We start from the raw sequence: 22,219 nt of genomic DNA on the forward strand, positions 1-22,219 counted from the left end.
ATCATTACTGGTAATAGGCTGTTACAGTAACAGTCAGCTATAGTGGGTGGTGGGACTTGTGGTGGGCTTCAGATATCATTACTGGTAATAGGCTGTTACAGTAACAGTCAGCTATAGTGGGTGGTGGGACTTGTGGCGGGCTTCAGATATCATTACTAGTAATAGGCTGTTACAGTAACAGTCAGCTATAGTGGGTGGTGGGACTTGTGGTGGGCTTCAGATATCATTACTGGTAATAGGCTGTTACAGTAACAGTCAGCTATAGTGGGTGGTGGGACTTGTGGCGGGCTTCAGATATCATTACTGATAATAGGCTGTTACAGTAACAGTCAGCTTTAGTGGGTGATGAGCATCAGATATCATTACTGGTAATAGGCTGTTACAGTAACAGTCAGCTATAGTGGGTGGTGGGACTTGTGGCGGGCTTCAGATACCATTACTGGTAATAGGCTGTTACAGTCAGCTTTAGTGGGTGGTGGGACTTGTGGGGGGCTTCAGATACCATTACTGGTAATAGGCTGTTACAGTAACAGTCAGCTATAGTGGGTGGTGGGCTTCAGATATCATTACTGGTAATAGGCTGTTACAGTAACAGTCAGCTATAGAGGGTGGTGGGACTTGTGGGGGGCTTCAGACACCATTACTGGTAATAGGCTGTTACAGTAACAGTCAGCTATAGTGGGTGGTGGGACTTGTGGCAGGCATCAGATATCATTACTGGTAATAGGCTGTTACAGTAACAGTCAGCTATAGTGGGTGGTGGGACTTGTGGCGGGCATCAGATATCATTACTGGTAATAGGCTGTTACAGTAACAGTCAGCTATAGTGGGTGGTGGGACTTGTGGGGGGCTTCAGATACCATTACTGGTAATAAGCTGTTACAGTAACAGTCAGCTTTAGTGGGTGGTGGGACTTGTGGCGGGCTTCAGATATCATTACTGGTAATAGGCTGTTACAGTAACAGTCAGCTATAGAGGGTGGTGGGACTTGTGGGGGGCTTCAGACACCATTACTGGTAATAAGCTGTTACAGTAACAGTCAGCTTTAGTGGGTGGTGGGACTTGTGGCGGGCTTCAGATATCATTACTGGTAATAGGCTGTTACAGTAACAGTCAGCTATAGTGGGTGGTGGGACTTGTGGGGGGCTTCAGATACCATTACTGGTAATAGGCTGTTACAGTAACAGTCAGCTATAGTGGGTGGTGGGACTTGTGGCGGGCTTCAGATATCATTACTGGTAATAGGCTGTTACAGTAACAGTCAGCTATAGTGGGTGGTGGGACTTGTGGTGGGCTTCAGATATCATTACTGGTAATAGGCTGTTACAGTAACAGTCAGCTATAGTGGGTGGTGGGACTTGTGGCGGGCTTCAGATATCATTACTAGTAATAGGCTGTTACAGTAACAGTCAGCTATAGTGGGTGGTGGGACTTGTGGTGGGCTTCAGATATCATTACTGGTAATAGGCTGTTACAGTAACAGTCAGCTATAGTGGGTGGTGGGACTTGTGGCGGGCTTCAGATATCATTACTGATAATAGGCTGTTACAGTAACAGTCAGCTTTAGTGGGTGATGAGCATCAGATATCATTACTGGTAATAGGCTGTTACAGTAACAGTCAGCTATAGTGGGTGGTGGGACTTGTGGCGGGCTTCAGATACCATTACTGGTAATAGGCTGTTACAGTCAGCTTTAGTGGGTGGTGGGACTTGTGGGGGGCTTCAGATACCATTACTGGTAATAGGCTGTTACAGTAACAGTCAGCTATAGTGGGTGGTGGGACTTGTGGTGGGCATCAGATATCATTACTGGTAATAGGCTGTTACAGTAACAGTCAGCTATAGTGGGTGGTGGGCATCAGATATCATTACTGGTAATAGGCTGTTACAGTAACAGTCAGCTTTAGTGGGTGGCGGGCATCAGATACCATTACTGGTAATAGGCTGTTACAGTAACAGTCAGCTTTAGTGGGTAGTGGGACTTGTGGTGGGCTTCAGATATCATTACTGGTAATAGGCTGTTACAGTAACAGTCAGCTATAGTGGGTGGTGGGACTTGTGGCGGGCTTCAGATACCATTACTGGTAATAGGCTGTTACAGTCAGCTTTAGTGGGGGGTGGGACTTGTGGGGGGCTTCAGACACCATTACTGGTAATAGGCTGTTACAGTAACAGTCAGCTATAGTGGTTGGTGGGCATCAGATATCATTACTGGTAATAGGCTGTTACAGTAACAGTCAGCTATAGTGGGTGGTGGGACTTGTGGGGGGCTTCTGATACCATTACTGGTAATAGGCTGTTACAGTAACAGTAAGCTTTAGTGGGTGGTGGGCTTCAGATATCATTACTGGTAATAGGCTGTTACAGTAACAGTCAGCTATAGAGGGTGGTGGGACTTGTGGGGGGCTTCAGACACCATTACTGGTAATAGGCTGTTACAGTAACAGTCAGCTATAGTGGGTGGTGGGACTTGTGGCAGGCATCAGATATCATTACTGGTAATAGGCTGTTACAGTAACAGTCAGCTATAGTGGGTGGTGGGACTTGTGGCGGGCATCAGATATCATTACTGGTAATAGGCTGTTACAGTAACAGTCAGCTATAGTGGGTGGTGGGACTTGTGGGGGGCTTCAGATACCATTACTGGTAATAAGCTGTTACAGTAACAGTCAGCTTTAGTGGGTGGTGGGACTTGTGGCGGGCTTCAGATATCATTACTGGTAATAGGCTGTTACAGTAACAGTCAGCTATAGAGGGTGGTGGGACTTGTGGGGGGCTTCAGACACCATTACTGGTAATAAGCTGTTACAGTAACAGTCAGCTTTAGTGGGTGGTGGGACTTGTGGCGGGCTTCAGATATCATTACTGGTAATAGGCTGTTACAGTAACAGTCAGCTATAGTGGGTGGTGGGACTTGTGGCGGGCTTCAGATATCATTACTGGTAATAGGCTGTTACAGTAACAGTCAGCTATAGAGGGTGGTGGGACTTGTGGGGGGCTTCAGACACCATTACTGGTAATAAGCTGTTACAGTAACAGTCAGCTTTAGTGGGTGGTGGGACTTGTGGCGGGCTTCAGATATCATTACTGGTAATAGGCTGTTACAGTAACAGTCAGCTATAGTGGGTGGTGGGACTTGTGGTGGGCATCAGATATCATTACTGGTAATAGGCTGTTACAGTAACAGTCAGCTATAGTGGGTGGTGGGACTTGTGGCGGGCTTCAGACACCATTACTGGTAATAGGCTGTTACAGTAACAGTCAGCTTTAGTGGGTGGTGGGACTTGTGGCGGGCTTCAGATATCATTACTGGTAATAGGCTGTTACAGTAACAGTCAGCTATAGAGGGTGGTGGGACTTGTGGGGGGCTTCAGACACCATTACTGGTAATAAGCTGTTACAGTAACAGTCAGCTTTAGTGGGTGGTGGGACTTGTGGCGGGCTTCAGATATCATTACTGGTAATAGGCTGTTACAGTAACAGTCAGCTATAGTGGGTGGTGGGACTTGTGGCGGGCTTCAGACACCATTACTGGTAAGAGGCTGTTACAGTAACAGTCAGCTATAGTGGGTGGTGGGACTTGTGGCGGGCTTCAGATATCATTACTGGTAATAGGCTGTTACAGTAACAGTCAGCTATAGTGGGTGGTGGGACTTGTGGTGGGCATCAGATATCATTACTGGTAATAGGCTGTTACAGTAACAGTCAGCTATAGTGGGTGGTGGGACTTGTGGCGGGCATCAGATATCATTACTGGTAATAGGCTGTTACAGTAACAGTCAGCTATAGTGGGTGGTGGGACTTGTGGCGGGCTTCAGACACCATTACTGGTAAGAGGCTGTTACAGTAACAGTCAGCTATAGTGGGTGGTGGGACTTGTGGCGGGCTTCAGATATCATTACTGGTAATAGGCTGTTACAGTAACAGTCAGCTATAGTGGGTGGTGGGACTTGTGGTGGGCATCAGATATCATTACTGGTAATAGGCTGTTACAGTAACAGTCAGCTATAGTGGGTGGTGGGACTTGTGGCGGGCATCAGATATCATTACTGGTAATAGGCTGTTACAGTAACAAGCAGCTTTAGTGGGTGGTGGGACTTGTGGCGGGCATCAGATATCATTACTGGTAATAGGCTGTTACAGTAACAGTCAGCTATAGTGGGTGGTGGGACTTGTGGCGGGCTTCAGATACCATTACTGGTAATAGGCTGTTACAGTAACAGTCAGCTATAGTGGGTGGTGGGACTTGTGGCGGGCATCAGATATCATTACTGGTAATAGGCTGTTACAGTAACAGTCAGCTATAGTGGGTGGTGGGACTTGTGGCGGGCATCAGATATCATTACTGGTAATAGGCTGTTACAGTAACAGTCAGCTATAGTGGGTGGTGGGACTTGTGGCGGGCTTCAGATACCATTACTGGTAATAGGCTGTTACAGTAACAGTCAGCTATAGTGGGTGGTGGGCTTCAGATATCATTACTGGTAATAGGCTGTTACAGTAACAGTCAGCTATAGAGGGTGGTGGGACTTGTGGCGGGCATCAGATATCATTACTGGTAATAGGCTGTTACAGTAACAGTCAGCTATAGTGGGTGGTGGGCATCAGATATCATTACTGGTAATAGGCTGTTACAGTAACAAGCAGCTTTAGTGGGTGGTGGGACTTGTGGCGGGCATCAGACACCATTACTGGTAATAGGCTGTTACAGTAACAGTCAGCTATAGTGGGTGGTGGGCATCAGATATCATTACTGGTAATAGGCTGTTACAGTAACAGTCAGCTATAGTGGGTGGTGGGACTTGTGGCGGGCATCAGATATCATTACTGGTAATAGGCTGTTACAGTAACAGTCAGCTATAGTGGGTGGTGGGACTTGTGGTGGGCATCAGATATCATTACTGGTAATAGGCTGTTACAGTAACAGTCAGCTATAGTGGGTGGTGGGACTTGTGGCGGGCATCAGATATCATTACTGGTAATAGGATACACCTCTACGTTGCTCCATTAGGCCTCATAGGTGTAATATAGGGATTGCAAGCCGGCTGATTTTTTCTGAAGCTGCGTACACACATTGTGTGCACAGCACATGCGTGAAAAGGAAGGAAAAAGACTTTTTTCTTTTTTTGTCATCAACTGACTTTTGCATGTGTACAGCCCCATCAGCTGGGCACACATGTCAGATAAAAATCTTTGGCAGACAGGGATCGATCTGCAGTATAGATTTGGATAGAAAGGTTTGAAAGACTGATTGTTCTAAACATGCAAAAGATAATTTTATGCAAAAAAAAAAAAATGCTTTTGTGGTCCATTTACTTCTTTCTTTTTCACACGGGTGCTTTGCACATAAAAGGTTAAGAAATCTCTGCAGATCTCATACATGCCTTGTTTACTGAACATTCATCTGCAGATCAGATCCACCAGGATGGATTTAACAGATCAGGACACAAACAATTTTTGCAACTATCTTTGAAGGTCTTTGTTTATAAAGATTATCTGGAGAAGATCTTTGACCTTTCAGTTTCCAAAAACTTTCATCTCACGTCTGTACTCCGCTTAGGGCTCTTTCACACCAGTGCCCGATTTCTGTGGTTTAACGTAAAGTCGAAGCTTTGCGTTAACCAAGGTAAAATGGAAGTCCATAGACTTTCCTTTTACCTTTCACACCCGATGCTGCGTCTCAATGCGTTGCAGTTCGACGTACCCGGGAGCTTTTATTCGTCCGGAGCCAGCATCTTCCTGTCAGGGTGAATTCATTACTACCGCCGCTGATTGCGCCGCACCGCTACATCCCGACGACACGCCGCAGTGCATAATGCGTGCAGGAGAACGGCTCCTGCACACGTTCTACATGTGAAAGAGCCCTTAAAAGGGCCCGTCTCCACTCGTCAGTGTTTCTGCATTTTCTGTGCAGGAAAACTACAACCAATGTTAATCAATGGGCTAGTTCTCACTTGAATGCGTTTTTCACCTACAGAAAAACAATTGACAGCAACGCAAAACTGTCAGACAAGTCATGCAGAGAACATACGAGTGGAGACAGACCCACAGAGGAGCTGTAACCAAGGACTGGACATCCCAATCAGTAGCTAATACCCCCTTTCCCATGAGAAATCTATTCCTTTTCTCAAACAGATCATCAGATGGGTCTCTGTGGCTGGTATACTGCAATGAAACCCCTCCCACAATGTGATGTCATAACCGTTTCCTTTCTGTGAACCTTGTTGCATTGTGAGAAATGACAGCTGTTTCCAACCTCCAAGCAACCAATATCTGTCCATATATACAGTAGATCTATACATCAAAAACTTTTTTGACCATCGTATTGTTAGGGGGGGGTTGGTTATAGACAATGGCAAATCGGTGCTGTCTAGGTTTTTTCTTGTCTGCCAGTACTAAAGATGATGACCTGCAGGCTCATTCTGGATCAAACAACATGAACTAATTACATGGCGAATATCAATCATTTCTTAATTTATCTTCTTTTTTTTTAATACTTCTCCCTTTGTGATGTATTGATTAATCATTTTTCTCCCTACTACTATTTTTTTTGTAAAGTTATTTTTTCAGTTGTATTTTGCTTTGTCGTTGGTTTCCTTCTAGCATCTTACCATTGGTTTATGTCAGCTTTTCCACCTCATTCTCATCCAGCTACGGTAAGTCCATTCACTTGTGGTAGGCCGTGTTGTAGCGGGATATTGTGTCGCCATTCCCATTGTTCTAGGCTGTGGGGATCCTGGGCACTCTGCGCTCTCTCGGGCTTTCCCCTGTTATGCTATATTAGGTGTATATACACCCCACCTCCACCCCATTCTCATCCAGCTACTGTAAGTCCATTCACTTGTGGTAGGCCGTGTTGTAGCGGGATATTGTGTCGCCATTCCCATTGTTCTAGGCTGTGGGGATCCTGGGCACTCTGCGCTCTCTCGGGCTTTCCCGTTATGCTATATTAGGTGTATATACACCCCACCTCCACCCCATTCTCATCCAGCTACTGTAAGTCCATTCACTTGTGGTAGGCCGTGTTGTAGCGGGATATTGTGTCGCCATTCCCATTGTTCTAGGCTGTGGGGATCCTGGGCACTCTGCGCTCTCTCGGGCTTTCCCCTGTTATGCTATATTAGGTGTATATACACCCCACCTCCACCCCATTCTCATCCAGCTACTGTAAGTCCATTCACTTGTGGTAGGCCGTGTTGTAGCGGGATATTGTGTCGCCATTCCCATTGTTCTAGGCTGTGGAGATCCTGGGCACTCTGCGCTCTCTCGGGCTTTCCCGTTATGCTATATTAGGTGTATATACACCCCCCTCCACCCCATTCTCATCCAGCTACTGTAAGTCCATTCACTTGTGGTAGGCCGTGTTGTAGCGGGATATTGTGTCGCCATTCCCATTGTTCTAGGCTGTGGGGATCCTGGGCACTCTGCGCTCTCTCAGGCTTTCCCCTGTTATGCTATATTAGGTGTATATACACCCCACCTCCACCCCATTCTCATCCAGCTACTGTAAGTCCATTCACTTGTGGTAGGCCGTGTTGTAGCGGGATATTGTGTCGCCATTCCCATTGTTCTAGGCTGTGGGGATCCTGGGCACTCTGCGCTCTCTCAGGCTTTCCCGTGTTATGCTATATTAGGTGTATATACACCCCACCTCCACCCCATTCTCATCCAGCTACGGTAAGTCCATTCACTTGTGGTAGGCCGTGTTGTAGCGGGATATTGTGTCGCCATTCCCATTGTTCTAGGCTGTGGGGATCCTGGGCACTCTGCGCTCTCTCAGGCTTTCCCGTGTTATTCTATATTAGGTGTATATACACCCCACCTCCACCCCATTCTCATCCAGCTACTGTAAGTCCATTCACTTGTGGTAGGCCGTGTTGTAGCGGGATATTGTGTCGCCATTCCCATTGTTCTAGGCTGTGGAGATCCTGGGCACTCTGCGCTCTCTCAGGCTTTCCCCTGTTATGCTATATTAGGTGTATATACACCCCACCTCCACCCCATTCTCATCCAGCTACGGTAAGTCTATTCACTTGTGGTAGGCCGTGTTGTAGCGGGATATTGTGTCGCCATTCCCATTGTTCTAGGCTGTGGGGATCCTGGGCACTCTGCGCTCTCTCAGGCTTTCCCCTGTTATGCTATATTAGGTGTATATACACCCCACCTCCACCCCATTCTCATCCAGCTACTGTAAGTCCATTCACTTGTGGTAGGCCGTGTTGTAGCGGGATATTGTGTCGCCATTCCCATTGTTCTAGGCTGTGGGGATCCTGGGCACTCTGCGCTCTCTCGGGCTTTCCCCTGTTATGCTATATTAGGTGTATATACACCCCACCTCCACCCCATTCTCATCCAGCTACTGTAAGTCCATTCACTTGTGGTAGGCCGTGTTGTAGCGGGATATTGTGTCGCCATTCCCATTGTTCTAGGCTGTGGGGATCCTGGGCACTCTGCGCTCTCTCAGGCTTTCCCCTGTTATGCTATATTAGGTGTATATACACCCCACCTCCACCCCATTCTCATCCAGCTACTGTAAGTCCATTCACTTGTGGTAGGCCGTGTTGTAGCGGGATATTGTGTCGCCATTCCCATTGTTCTAGGCTGTGGGGATCCTGGGCACTCTGCGCTCTCTCAGGCTTTCCCGTGTTATGCTATATTAGGTGTATATACACCCCACCTCCACCCCATTCTCATCCAGCTACGGTAAGTCCATTCACTTGTGGTAGGCCGTGTTGTAGCGGGATATTGTGTCGCCATTCCCATTGTTCTAGGCTGTGGGGATCCTGGGCACTCTGCGCTCTCTCAGGCTTTCCCGTGTTATTCTATATTAGGTGTATATACACCCCACCTCCACCCCATTCTCATCCAGCTACTGTAAGTCCATTCACTTGTGGTAGGCCGTGTTGTAGCGGGATATTGTGTCGCCATTCCCATTGTTCTAGGCTGTGGAGATCCTGGGCACTCTGCGCTCTCTCAGGCTTTCCCCTGTTATGCTATATTAGGTGTATATACACCCCACCTCCACCCCATTCTCATCCAGCTACGGTAAGTCCATTCACTTGTGGTAGGCCGTGTTGTAGCGTGATATTGTGTCGCCATTCCCATTGTTCTAGGCTGTGGGGATCCTGGGCACTCTGCGCTCTCTCAGGCTTTCCCCTGTTATGCTATATTAGGTGTATATACACCCCACCTCCACCCCATTCTCATCCAGCTACTGTAAGTCCATTCACTTGTGGTAGGCCGTGTTGTAGCGGGATATTGTGTCGCCATTCCCATTGTTCTAGGCTGTGGGGATCCTGGGCACTCTGCGCTCTCTCAGGCTTTCCCGTGTTATTCTATATTAGGTGTATATACACCCCACCTCCACCCCATTCTCATCCAGCTACGGTAAGTCCATTCACTTGTGGTAGGCCGTGTTGTAGCGGGATATTGTGTCGCCATTCCCATTGTTCTAGGCTGTGGGGATCCTGGGCACTCTGCGCTCTCTCAGGCTTTCCCGTGTTATGCTATATTAGGTGTATATACACCCCACCTCCACCCCATTCTCATCCAGCTACGGTAAGTCTATTCACTTGTGGTAGGCCGTGTTGTAGCGGGATATTGTGTCGCCATTCCCATTGTTCTAGGCTGTGGGGATCCTGGGCACTCTGCGCTCTCTCAGGCTTTCCCGTGTTATGCTATATTAGGTGTATATACACCCCACCTCCACCCCATTCTCATCCAGCTACTGTAAGTCCATTCACTTGTGGTAGGCCGTGTTGTAGCGGGATATTGTGTCGCCATTCCCATTGTTCTAGGCTGTGGGGATCCTGGGCACTCTGCGCTCTCTCAGGCTTTCCCGTGTTATGCTATATTAGGTGTATATACACCCCACCTCCACCCCATTCTCATCCAGCTACTGTAAGTCCATTTACTTGTGGTAGGCCGTGTTGTAGCGGGATATTGTGTCGCCATTCCCATTGTTCTAGGCTGTGGGGATCCTGGGCACTCTGCGCTCTCTCAGGCTTTCCCGTGTTATGCTATATTAGGTGTATATACACCCCACCTCCACCCCATTCTCATCCAGCTACGGTAAGTCTATTCACTTGTGGTAGGCCGTGTTGTAGCGGGATATTGTGTCGCCATTCCCATTGTTCTAGGCTGTGGGGATCCTGGGCACTCTGCGCTCTCTCAGGCTTTCCCGTGTTATGCTATATTAGGTGTATATACACCCCACCTCCACCCCATTCTCATCCAGCTACGGTAAGTCCATTCACTTGTGGTAGGCCGTGTTGTAGCGGGATATTGTGTCGCCATTCCCATTGTTCTAGGCTGTGGGGATCCTGGGCACTCTGCGCTCTCTCAGGCTTTCCCGTGTTATGCTATATTAGGTGTATATACACCCCACCTCCACCCCATTCTCATCCAGCTACTGTAAGTCCATTCACTTGTGGTAGGCCGTGTTGTAGCGGGATATTGTGTCGCCATTCCCATTGTTCTAGGCTGTGGGGATCCTGGGCACTCTGCGCTCTCTCAGGCTTTCCCCTGTTATGCTATATTAGGTGTATATACACCCCACCTCCACCCCATTCTCATCCAGCTACTGTAAGTCCATTCACTTGTGGTAGGCCGTGTTGTAGAGGGATATTGTGTCGCCATTCCCATTGTTCTAGGCTGTGGGGATCCTGGGCACTCTGCGCTCTCTCAGGCTTTCCCGTGTTATGCTATATTAGGTGTATATACACCCCACCTCCACCCCATTCTCATCCAGCTACTGTAAGTCCATTCACTTGTGGTAGGCCGTGTTGTAGCGGGATATTGTGTCGCCATTCCCATTGTTCTAGGCTGTGGAGATCCTGGGCACTCTGCGCTCTCTCAGGCTTTCCCGTGTTATTCTATATTAGGTGTATATACACCCCACCTCCACCCCATTCTCATCCAGCTACGGTAAGTCCATTCACTTGTGGTAGGCCGTGTTGTAGCGGGATTTCGTGTCGCCATTCCCATTGTTCTAGGCTGTGGGGATCCTGGGCACTCTGCGCTCTCTCAGGCTTTCCCCTGTTATGCTATATTAGGTGTATATACACCCCACCTCCACCCCATTCTCATCCAGCTACGGTAAGTCCATTCACTTGTGGTAGGCCGTGTTGTAGCGGGATATTGTGTCGCCATTCCCATTGTTCTAGGCTGTGGGGATCCTGGGCACTCTGCGCTCTCTCAGGCTTTCCCGTGTTATTCTATATTAGGTGTATATACACCCCACCTCCACCCCATTCTCATCCAGCTACGGTAAGTCCATTCACTTGTGGTAGGCCGTGTTGTAGCGGGATATTGTGTCGCCATTCCCATTGTTCTAGGCTGTGGGGATCCTGGGCACTCTGCGCTCTCTCAGGCTTTCCCGTGTTATGCTATATTAGGTGTATATACACCCCACCTCCACCCCATTCTCATCCAGCTACTGTAAGTCCATTCACTTGTGGTAGGCCGTGTTGTAGCGGGATATTGTGTCGCCATTCCCATTGTTCTAGGCTGTGGAGATCCTGGGCACTCTGCGCTCTCTCAGGCTTTCCCGTGTTATTCTATATTAGGTGTATATACACCCCACCTCCACCCCATTCTCATCCAGCTACGGTAAGTCCATTCACTTGTGGTAGGCCGTGTTGTAGCGGGATTTCGTGTCGCCATTCCCATTGTTCTAGGCTGTGGGGATCCTGGGCACTCTGCGCTCTCTCAGGCTTTCCCCTGTTATGCTATATTAGGTGTATATACACCCCACCTCCACCCCATTCTCATCCAGCTACGGTAAGTCCATTCACTTGTGGTAGGCCGTGTTGTAGCGGGATATTGTGTCGCCATTCCCATTGTTCTAGGCTGTGGGGATCCTGGGCACTCTGCGCTCTCTCAGGCTTTCCCGTGTTATTCTATATTAGGTGTATATACACCCCACCTCCACCCCATTCTCATCCAGCTACGGTAAGTCCATTCACTTGTGGTAGGCCGTGTTGTAGCGGGATATTGTGTCGCCATTCCCATTGTTCTAGGCTGTGGAGATCCTGGGCACTCTGCGCTCTCTCAGGCTTTCCCGTGTTATTCTATATTAGGTGTATATACACCCCACCTCCACCCCATTCTCATCCAGCTACGGTAAGTCCATTCACTTGTGGTAGGCCGTGTTGTAGCGGGATATCGTGTCGCCATTCCCATTGTTCTAGGCTGTGGGGATCCTGGGCACTCTGCGCTCTCTCAGGCTTTCCCGTGTTATGCTATATTAGGTGTATATACACCCCACCTCCACCCCATTCTCATCCAGCTACGGTAAGTCCATTCACTTGTGGTAGGCCGTGTTGTAGCGTGATATCGTGTCGCCATTCCCATTGTTCTAGGCTGTGGGGATCCTGGGCACTCTGCGCTCTCTCAGGCTTTCCCGTGTTATGCTATATTAGGTGTATATACACCCCACCTCCACCCCATTCTCATCCAGCTACGGTAAGTCCATTCACTTGTGGTAGGCCGTGTTGTAGCGGGATATTGTGTCGCCATTCCCATTGTTCTAGGCTGTGGGGATCCTGGGCACTCTGCGCTCTCTCAGGCTTTTCCCTGTTATGCTATATTAGGTGTATATACACCCCACCTCCACCCCATTCTCATCCAGCTACGGTAAGTCCATTCACTTGTGGTAGGCCGTGTTGTAGCGGGATATTGTGTCGCCATTCCCATTGTTCTAGGCTGTGGGGATCCTGGGCACTCTGCGCTCTCTCAGGCTTTCACCCTGTTATGCTATATTAGGTGTATATACACCCCACCTCCACCCCATTTTCATCCAGCTACGGTAAGTCCATTCACTTGTGGTAGGCCGTGTTGTAGCGGGATATTGTGTCGCCATTCCCATTGTTCTAGGCTGTGGGGATCCTGGGCACTCTGCGCTCTCTCAGGCTTTCCCGTGTTATGCTATATTAGGTGTATATACACCCCACCTCCACCCCATTCTCATCCAGCTACTGTAAGTCCATTCACTTGTGGTAGGCCGTGTTGTAGCGGGATATTGTGTCGCCATTCCCATTGTTCTAGGCTGTGGGGATCCTGGGCACTCTGCGCTCTCTCAGGCTTTCCCGTGTTATGCTATATTAGGTGTATATACACCCCACCTCCACCCCATTCTCATCCAGCTACGGTAAGTCCATTCACTTGTGGTAGGCCGTGTTGTAGCGGGATATTGTGTCGCCATTCCCATTGTTCTAGGCTGTGGGGATCCTGGGCACTCTGCGCTCTCTCAGGCTTTCCCGTGTTATGCTATATTAGGTGTATATACACCCCACCTCCACCCCATTCTCATCCAGCTACGGTAAGTCCATTCACTTGTGGTAGGCCGTGTTGTAGCGTGATATTGTGTCGCCATTCCCATTGTTCTAGGCTGTGGAGATCCTGGGCACTCTGCGCTCTCTCAGGCTTTCCCGTGTTATTCTATATTAGGTGTATATACACCCCACCTCCACCCCATTCTCATCCAGCTACGGTAAGTCCATTCACTTGTGGTAGGCCGTGTTGTAGCGTGATATTGTGTCGCCATTCCCATTGTTCTAGGCTGTGGGGATCCTGGGCACTCTGCGCTCTCTCAGGCTTTCCCCTGTTATGCTATATTAGGTGTATATACACCCCACCTCCACCCCATTCTCATCCAGCTACTGTAAGTCCATTCACTTGTGGTAGGCCGTGTTGTAGCGGGATATTGTGTCGCCATTCCCATTGTTGTAGGCTGTGGGGATCCTGGGCACTCTGCGCTCTCTCAGGCTTTCCCGTGTTATGCTATATTAGGTGTATATACACCCCACCTCCACCCCATTCTCATCCAGCTACGGTAAGTCCATTCACTTGTGGTAGGCCGTGTTGTAGCGGGATATTGTGTCGCCATTCCCATTGTTCTAGGCTGTGGGGATCCTGGGCACTCTGCGCTCTCTCAGGCTTTCCCGTGTTATTCTATATTAGGTGTATATACACCCCACCTCCACCCCATTCTCATCCAGCTACGGTAAGTCCATTCACTTGTGGTAGGCCGTGTTGTAGCGGGATATTGTGTCGCCATTCCCATTGTTCTAGGCTGTGGAGATCCTGGGCACTCTGCGCTCTCTCAAGCTTTCCCGTGTTATTCTATATTAGGTGTATATACACCCCACCTCCACCCCATTCTCATCCAGCTACGGTAAGTCCATTCACTTGTGGTAGGCCGTGTTGTAGCGGGATATCGTGTCGCCATTCCCATTGTTCTAGGCTGTGGGGATCCTGGGCACTCTGCGCTCTCTCAGGCTTTCCCGTGTTATGCTATATTAGGTGTATATACACCCCACCTCCACCCCATTCTCATCCAGCTACGGTAAGTCCATTCACTTGTGGTAGGCCGTGTTGTAGCGTGATATTGTGTCGCCATTCCCATTGTTCTAGGCTGTGGGGATCCTGGGCACTCTGCGCTCTCTCAGGCTTTCCCGTGTTATGCTATATTAGGTGTATATACACCCCACCTCCACCCCATTCTCATCCAGCTACGGTAAGTCCATTCACTTGTGGTAGGCCGTGTTGTAGCGGGATATTGTGTCGCCATTCCCATTGTTCTAGGCTGTGGGGATCCTGGGCACTCTGCGCTCTCTCAGGCTTTTCCCTGTTATGCTATATTAGGTGTATATACACCCCACCTCCACCCCATTCTCATCCAGCTACGGTAAGTCCATTCACTTGTGGTAGGCCGTGTTGTAGCGGGATATTGTGTCGCCATTCCCATTGTTCTAGGCTGTGGGGATCCTGGGCACTCTGCGCTCTCTCAGGCTTTCCCGTGTTATGCTATATTAGGTGTATATACACCCCACCTCCACCCCATTCTCATCCAGCTACGGTAAGTCCATTCACTTGTGGTAGACCGTGTTGTAGCGGGATATTGTGTCGCCATCCCCATTGTTCTAGGCTGTGGGGATCCTGGGCACTCTGCGCTCTCTCAGGCTTTCCCGTGTTATGCTATATTAGGTGTATATACACCCCACCTCCACCCCATTCTCATCCAGCTACGGTAAGTCCATTCACTTGTGGTAGGCCGTGTTGTAGCGGGATATTGTGTCGCCATTCCCATTGTTCTAGGCTGTGGGGATCCTGGGCACTCTGCGCTCTCTCAGGCTTTCCCGTGTTATGCTATATTAGGTGTATATACACCCCACCTCCACCCCATTCTCATCCAGCTACGGTAAGTCTATTCACTTGTGGTAGGCCGTGTTGTAGCGGGATATTGTGTCGCCATTCCCATTGTTCTAGGCTGTGGGGATCCTGGGCACTCTGCGCTCTCTCAGGCTTTCCCGTGTTATTCTATATTAGGTGTATATACACCCCACCTCCACCCCATTCTCATCCAGCTACGGTAAGTCCATTCACTTGTGGTAGGCCGTGTTGTAGCGTGATATTGTGTCGCCATTCCCATTGTTCTAGGCTGTGGGGATCCTGGGCACTCTGCGCTCTCTCAGGCTTTCCCGTGTTATGCTATATTAGGTGTATATACACCCCACCTCCACCTCATTCTCATCCAGCTACTGTAAGTCCATTCACTTGTGGTAGGCCGTGTTGTAGCGGGATATTGTGTCGCCATTCCCATTGTTCTAGGCTGTGGGGAGCCTGGGCACTCTGCGCTCTCTCAGGCTTTCCCCTGTTATGCTATATTAGGTGTATATACACCCCACCTCCACCCCATTCTCATCCAGCTACGGTAAGTCCATTCACTTGTGGTAGGCCGTGTTGTAGCGGGATATTGTGTCGCCATTCACATTGTTCTAGGCTGTGGGGATCCTGGGCACTCTGCGCTCTCTCAGGCTTTCCCCTGTTATGCTATATTAGGTGTATATACACCCCACCTCCACCCCATTCTCATCCAGCTACGGTAAGTCCATTCACTTGTGGTAGGCCGTGTTGTAGCGTGATATTGTGTTGCCATTCCCATTGTTCTAGGCTGTGGGGATCCTGGGCACTCTGCGCTCTCTCAGGCTTTCCCGTGTTATGCTATATTAGGTGTATATACACCCCACCTCCACCTCATTCTCATCCAGCTACTGTAAGTCCATTCACTTGTGGTAGGCCGTGTTGTAGCGGGATATTGTGTCGCCATTCCCATTGTTCTAGGCTGTGGGGATCCTGGGCACTCTGCGCTCTCTCAGGCTTTCCCGTGTTATGCTATATTAGGTGTATATACACCCCACCTCCACCCCATTCTCATCCAGCTACGGTAAGTCTATTCACTTGTGGTAGGCCGTGTTGTAGCGTGATATTGTGTCGCCATTCCCATTGTTCTAGGCTGTGGGGATCCTGGGCACTCTGCGCTCTCTCAGGCTTTCCCGTGTTATTCTATATTAGGTGTATATACACCCCACCTCCACCCCATTCTCATCCAGCTACGGTAAGTCCATTCACTTGTGGTAGGCCGTGTTGTAGCGGGATATTGTGTCGCCATTCCCATTGTTCTAGGCTGTGGGGATCCTGGGCACTCTGCGCTCTCTCAGGCTTTCCCGTGTTATTCTATATTAGGTGTATATACACCCCACCTCCACCCCATTCTCATCCAGCTACGGTAAGTCCATTCACTTGTGGTAGGCCGTGTTGTAGCGTGATATTGTGTCGCCATTCCCATTGTTCTAGGCTGTGGGGATCCTGGGCACTCTGCGCTCTCTCAGGCTTTCCCCTGTTATGCTATATTAGGTGTATATACACCCCACCTCCACCCCATTCTCATCCAGCTACGGTAAGTCCATTCACTTGTGGTAGGCCGTGTTGTAGCGTGATATTGTGTTGCCATTCCCATTGTTCTAGGCTGTGGGGATCCTGGGCACTCTGCGCTCTCTCAGGCTTTCCCGTGTTATGCTATATTAGGTGTATATACACCCCACCTCCACCCCATTCTCATCCAGCTACGGTAAGTCCATTCACTTGTGGTAGGCCGTGTTGTAGCGGGATATTGTGTCGCCATCCCCATTGTTCTAGGCTGTGGGGATCCTGGGCACTCTGCGCTCTCTCAGGCTTTCCCGTGTTATGCTATATTAGGTGTATATACACCCCACCTCCACCCCATTCTCATCCAGCTACGGTAAGTCCATTCACTTGTGGTAGGCCGTGTTGTAGCGGGATATTGTGTCGCCATTCCCATTGTTCTAGGCTGTGGGGATCCTGGGCACTCTGCGCTCTCTCAGGCTTTCCCGTGTTATGCTATATTAGGTGTATATACACCCCACCTCCACCCCATTCTCATCCAGCTACGGTAAGTCTATTCACTTGTGGTAGGCCGTGTTGTAGCGTGATATTGTGTCGCCATTCCCATTGTTCTAGGCTGTGGGGATCCTGGGCACTCTGCGCTCTCTCAGGCTTTCCCGTGTTATTCTATATTAGGTGTATATACACCCCACCTCCACCCCATTCTCATCCAGCTACGGTAAGTCCATTCACTTGTGGTAGGCCGTGTTGTAGCGGGATATTGTGTCGCCATTCCCATTGTTCTAGGCTGTGGGGATCCTGGGCACTCTGCGCTCTCTCAGGCTTTCCCGTGTTATTCTATATTAGGTGTATATACACCCCACCTCCACCCCATTCTCATCCAGCTACGGTAAGTCCATTCACTTGTGGTAGGCCGTGTTGTAGCGTGATATTGTGTCGCCATTCCCATTGTTCTAGGCTGTAGGGATCCTGGGCACTCTGCGCTCTCTCAGGCTTTCCCCTGTTATGCTATATTAGGTGTATATACACCCCACCTCCACCCCATTCTCATCCAGCTACGGTAAGTCCATTCACTTGTGGTAGGCCGTGTTGTAGCGTGATATTGTGTTGCCATTCCCATTGTTCTAGGCTGTGGGGATCCTGGGCACTCTGCGCTCTCTCAGGCTTTCCCGTGTTATGCTATATTAGGTGTATATACACCCCACCTCCACCTCATTCTCATCCAGCTACTGTAAGTCCATTCACTTGTGGTAGGCCGTGTTGTAGCGGGATATTGTGTCGCCATTCCCATTGTTCTAGGCTGTGGGGATCCTGGGCACTCTGCGCTCTCTCAGGCTTTCCCCTGTTATGCTATATTAGGTGTATATACACCCCACCTCCACCCCATTCTCATCCAGCTACTGTAAGTCCATTCACTTGTGGTAGGCCGTGTTGTAGCGGGATATTGTGTCGCCATTCCCATTGTTCTAGGCTGTGGGGATCCTGGGCACTCTGCGCTCTCTCAGGCTTTCCCCTGTTATGCTATATTAGGTGTATATACACCCCACCTCCACCCCATTCTCATCCAGCTACGGTAAGTCCATTCACTTGTGGTAGGCCGTGTTGTAGCGGGATATTGTGTCGCCATTCCCATTGTTCTAGGCTGTGGGGATCCTGGGCACTCTGCGCTCTCTCAGGCTTTCCCCTGTTATGCTATATTAGGTGTATATACACCCCACCTCCACCCCATTCTCATCCAGCTACGGTAAGTCCATTCACTTGTGGTAGGCCGTGTTGTAGCGGGATATTGTGTCGCCATTCACATTGTTCTAGGCTGTGGGGATCCTGGGCACTCTGCGCTCTCTCAGGCTTTCCCCTGTTATGCTATATTAGGTGTATATACACCCCACCTCCACCCCATTCTCATCCAGCTACGGTAAGTCCATTCACTTGTGGTAGGCCGTGTTGTAGCGTGATATTGTGTTGCCATTCCCATTGTTCTAGGCTGTGGGGATCCTGGGCACTCTGCGCTCTCTCAGGCTTTCCCGTGTTATGCTATATTAGGTGTATATACACCCCACCTCCACCTCATTCTCATCCAGCTACTGTAAGTCCATTCACTTGTGGTAGGCCGTGTTGTAGCGGGATATTGTGTCGCCATTCCCATTGTTCTAGGCTGTGGGGATCCTGGGCACTCTGCGCTCTCTCAGGCTTTCCCGTGTTATGCTATATTAGGTGTATATACACCCCACCTCCACCCCATTCTCATCCAGCTACGGTAAGTCTATTCACTTGTGGTAGGCCGTGTTGTAGCGTGATATTGTGTCGCCATTCCCATTGTTCTAGGCTGTGGGGATCCTGGGCACTCTGCGCTCTCTCAGGCTTTCCCGTGTTATTCTATATTAGGTGTATATACACCCCACCTCCACCCCATTCTCATCCAGCTACGGTAAGTCCATTCACTTGTGGTAGGCCGTGTTGTAGCGGGATATTGTGTCGCCATTCCCATTGTTCTAGGCTGTGGGGATCCTGGGCACTCTGCGCTCTCTCAGGCTTTCCCGTGTTATTCTATATTAGGTGTATATACACCCCACCTCCACCCCATTCTCATCCAGCTACGGTAAGTCCATTCACTTGTGGTAGGCCGTGTTGTAGCGTGATATTGTGTCGCCATTCCCATTGTTCTAGGCTGTGGGGATCCTGGGCACTCTGCGCTCTCTCAGGCTTTCCCCTGTTATGCTATATTAGGTGTATATACACCCCACCTCCACCCCATTCTCATCCAGCTACGGTAAGTCCATTCACTTGTGGTAGGCCGTGTTGTAGCGGGATATTGTGTCGCCATTCCCATTGTTCTAGGCTGTGGGGATCCTGGGCACTCTGCGCTCTCTCAGGCTTTCCCGTGTTATGCTATATTAGGTGTATATACACCCCACCTCCACCCCATTCTCATCCAGCTACGGTAAGTCTATTCACTTGTGGTAGGCCGTGTTGTAGCGTGATATTGTGTCGCCATTCCCATTGTTCTAGGCTGTGGGGATCCTGGGCACTCTGCGCTCTCTCAGGCTTTCCCGTGTTATTCTATATTAGGTGTATATACACCCCACCTCCACCCCATTCTCATCCAGCTACGGTAAGTCCATTCACTTGTGGTAGGCCGTGTTGTAGCGGGATATTGTGTCGCCATTCCCATTGTTCTAGGCTGTGGGGATCCTGGGCACTCTGCGCTCTCTCAGGCTTTCCCGTGTTATTCTATATTAGGTGTATATACACCCCACCTCCACCCCATTCTCATCCAGCTACGGTAAGTCCATTCACTTGTGGTAGGCCGTGTTGTAGCGTGATATTGTGTCGCCATTCCCATTGTTCTAGGCTGTAGGGATCCTGGGCACTCTGCGCTCTCTCAGGCTTTCCCCTGTTATGCTATATTAGGTGTATATACACCCCACCTCCACCCCATTCTCATCCAGCTACGGTAAGTCCATTCACTTGTGGTAGGCCGTGTTGTAGCGTGATATTGTGTTGCCATTCCCATTGTTCTAGGCTGTGGGGATCCTGGGCACTCTGCGCTCTCTCAGGCTTTCCCGTGTTATGCTATATTAGGTGTATATACACCCCACCTCCACCTCATTCTCATCCAGCTACTGTAAGTCCATTCACTTGTGGTAGGCCGTGTTGTAGCGGGATATTGTGTCGCCATTCCCATTGTTCTAGGCTGTGGGGATCCTGGGCACTCTGCGCTCTCTCAGGCTTTCCCCTGTTATGCTATATTAGGTGTATATACACCCCACCTCCACCCCATTCTCATCCAGCTACTGTAAGTCCATTCACTTGTGGTAGGCCGTGTTGTAGCGGGATATTGTGTCGCCATTCCCATTGTTCTAGGCTGTGGGGATCCTGGGCACTCTGCGCTCTCTCAGGCTTTCCCCTGTTATGCTATATTAGGTGTATATACACCCCACCTCCACCCCATTCTCATCCAGCTACGGTAAGTCCATTCACTTGTGGTAGGCCGTGTTGTAGCGGGATATTGTGTCGCCATTCCCATTGTTCTAGGCTGTGGGGATCCTGGGCACTCTGCGCTCTCTCAGGCTTTCCCCTGTTATGCTATATTAGGTGTATATACACCCCACCTCCACCCCATTCTCATCCAGCTACGGTAAGTCCATTCACTTGTGGTAGGCCGTGTTGTAGCGTGATATTGTGTTGCCATTCCCATTGTTCTAGGCTGTGGGGATCCTGGGCACTCTGCGCTCTCTCAGGCTTTCCCGTGTTATGCTATATTAGGTGTATATACACCCCACCTCCACCTCATTCTCATCCAGCTACTGTAAGTCCATTCACTTGTGGTAGGCCGTGTTGTAGCGGGATATTGTGTCGCCATTCCCATTGTTCTAGGCTGTGGGGATCCTGGGCACTCTGCGCTCTCTCAGGCTTTTCCCTGTTATGCTATATTAGGTGTATATACACCCCACCTCCACCCCATTCTCATCCAGCTACTGTAAGTCCATTCACTTGTGGTAGGCCGTGTTGTAGCGGGATATTGTGTCGCCATTCCCATTGTTCTAGGCTGTGGAGATCCTGGGCACTCTGCGCTCTCTCAGGCTTTCCCCTGTTATGCTATATTAGGTGTATATACACCCCACCTCCACCCCATTCTCATCCAGCTACTGTAAGTCCATTCACTTGTGGTAGGCCGTGTTGTAGCGGGATATTGTGTCGCCATTCCCATTGTTCTAGGCTGTGGGGATCCTGGGCACTCTGCGCTCTCTCAGGCTTTCCCCTGTTATGCTATATTAGGTGTATATACACCCCACCTCCACCCCATTCTCATCCAGCTACGGTAAGTCCATTCACTTGTGGTAGGCCGTGTTGTAGCGGGATATTGTGTCGCCATTCCCATTGTTCTAGGCTGTGGGGATCCTGGGCACTCTGCGCTCTCTCAGGCTTTCCCCTGTTATGCTATATTAGGTGTATATACACCCCACCTCCACCCCATTCTCATCCAGCTACGGTAAGTCCATTCACTTGTGGTAGGCCGTGTTGTAGCGTGATATTGTGTCGCCATTCCCATTGTTCTAGGCTGTGGGGATCCTGGGCACTCTGCGCTCTCTCAGGCTTTCCCGTGTTATGCTATATTAGGTGTATATACACCCCACCTCCACCCCATTCTCATCCAGCTACGGTAAGTCCATTCACTTGTGGTAGGCCGTGTTGTAGCGGGATATTGTGTCGCCATTCCCATTGTTCTAGGCTGTGGGGATCCTGGGCACTCTGCGCTCTCTCGGGCTTTCCCCTGTTATGCTATATTAGGTGTATATACACCCCACCTCCACCCCATTCTCATCCAGCTACGGTAAGTCCATTCACTTGTGGTAGGCCGTGTTGTAGCGGGATATTGTGTCGCCATTCCCATTGTTCTAGGCTGTGGAGATCCTGGGCACTCTGCGCTCTCTCAGGCTTTCACCCTGTTATGCTATATTAGGTGTATATACACCCCACCTCCACCCCATTCTCATCCAGCTACGGTAAG

General features: G+C 49.7%; 1 protein-coding gene across 1 annotated transcript in view; it reads right to left on the reverse strand.

Moving 5' to 3' along the window:
* The window catches only part of COG4 (component of oligomeric golgi complex 4), a 120,478-nt gene that overhangs the window by 22,142 nt on the left and 76,117 nt on the right, over nt 1-22,219 (reverse strand). The window lies entirely within an intron of this gene.

This window comes from Hyperolius riggenbachi, chromosome 11 (genome assembly GCF_040937935.1).
Source record: "Hyperolius riggenbachi isolate aHypRig1 chromosome 11, aHypRig1.pri, whole genome shotgun sequence".
Lineage (NCBI taxonomy): Eukaryota > Metazoa > Chordata > Amphibia > Anura > Hyperoliidae > Hyperolius > Hyperolius riggenbachi.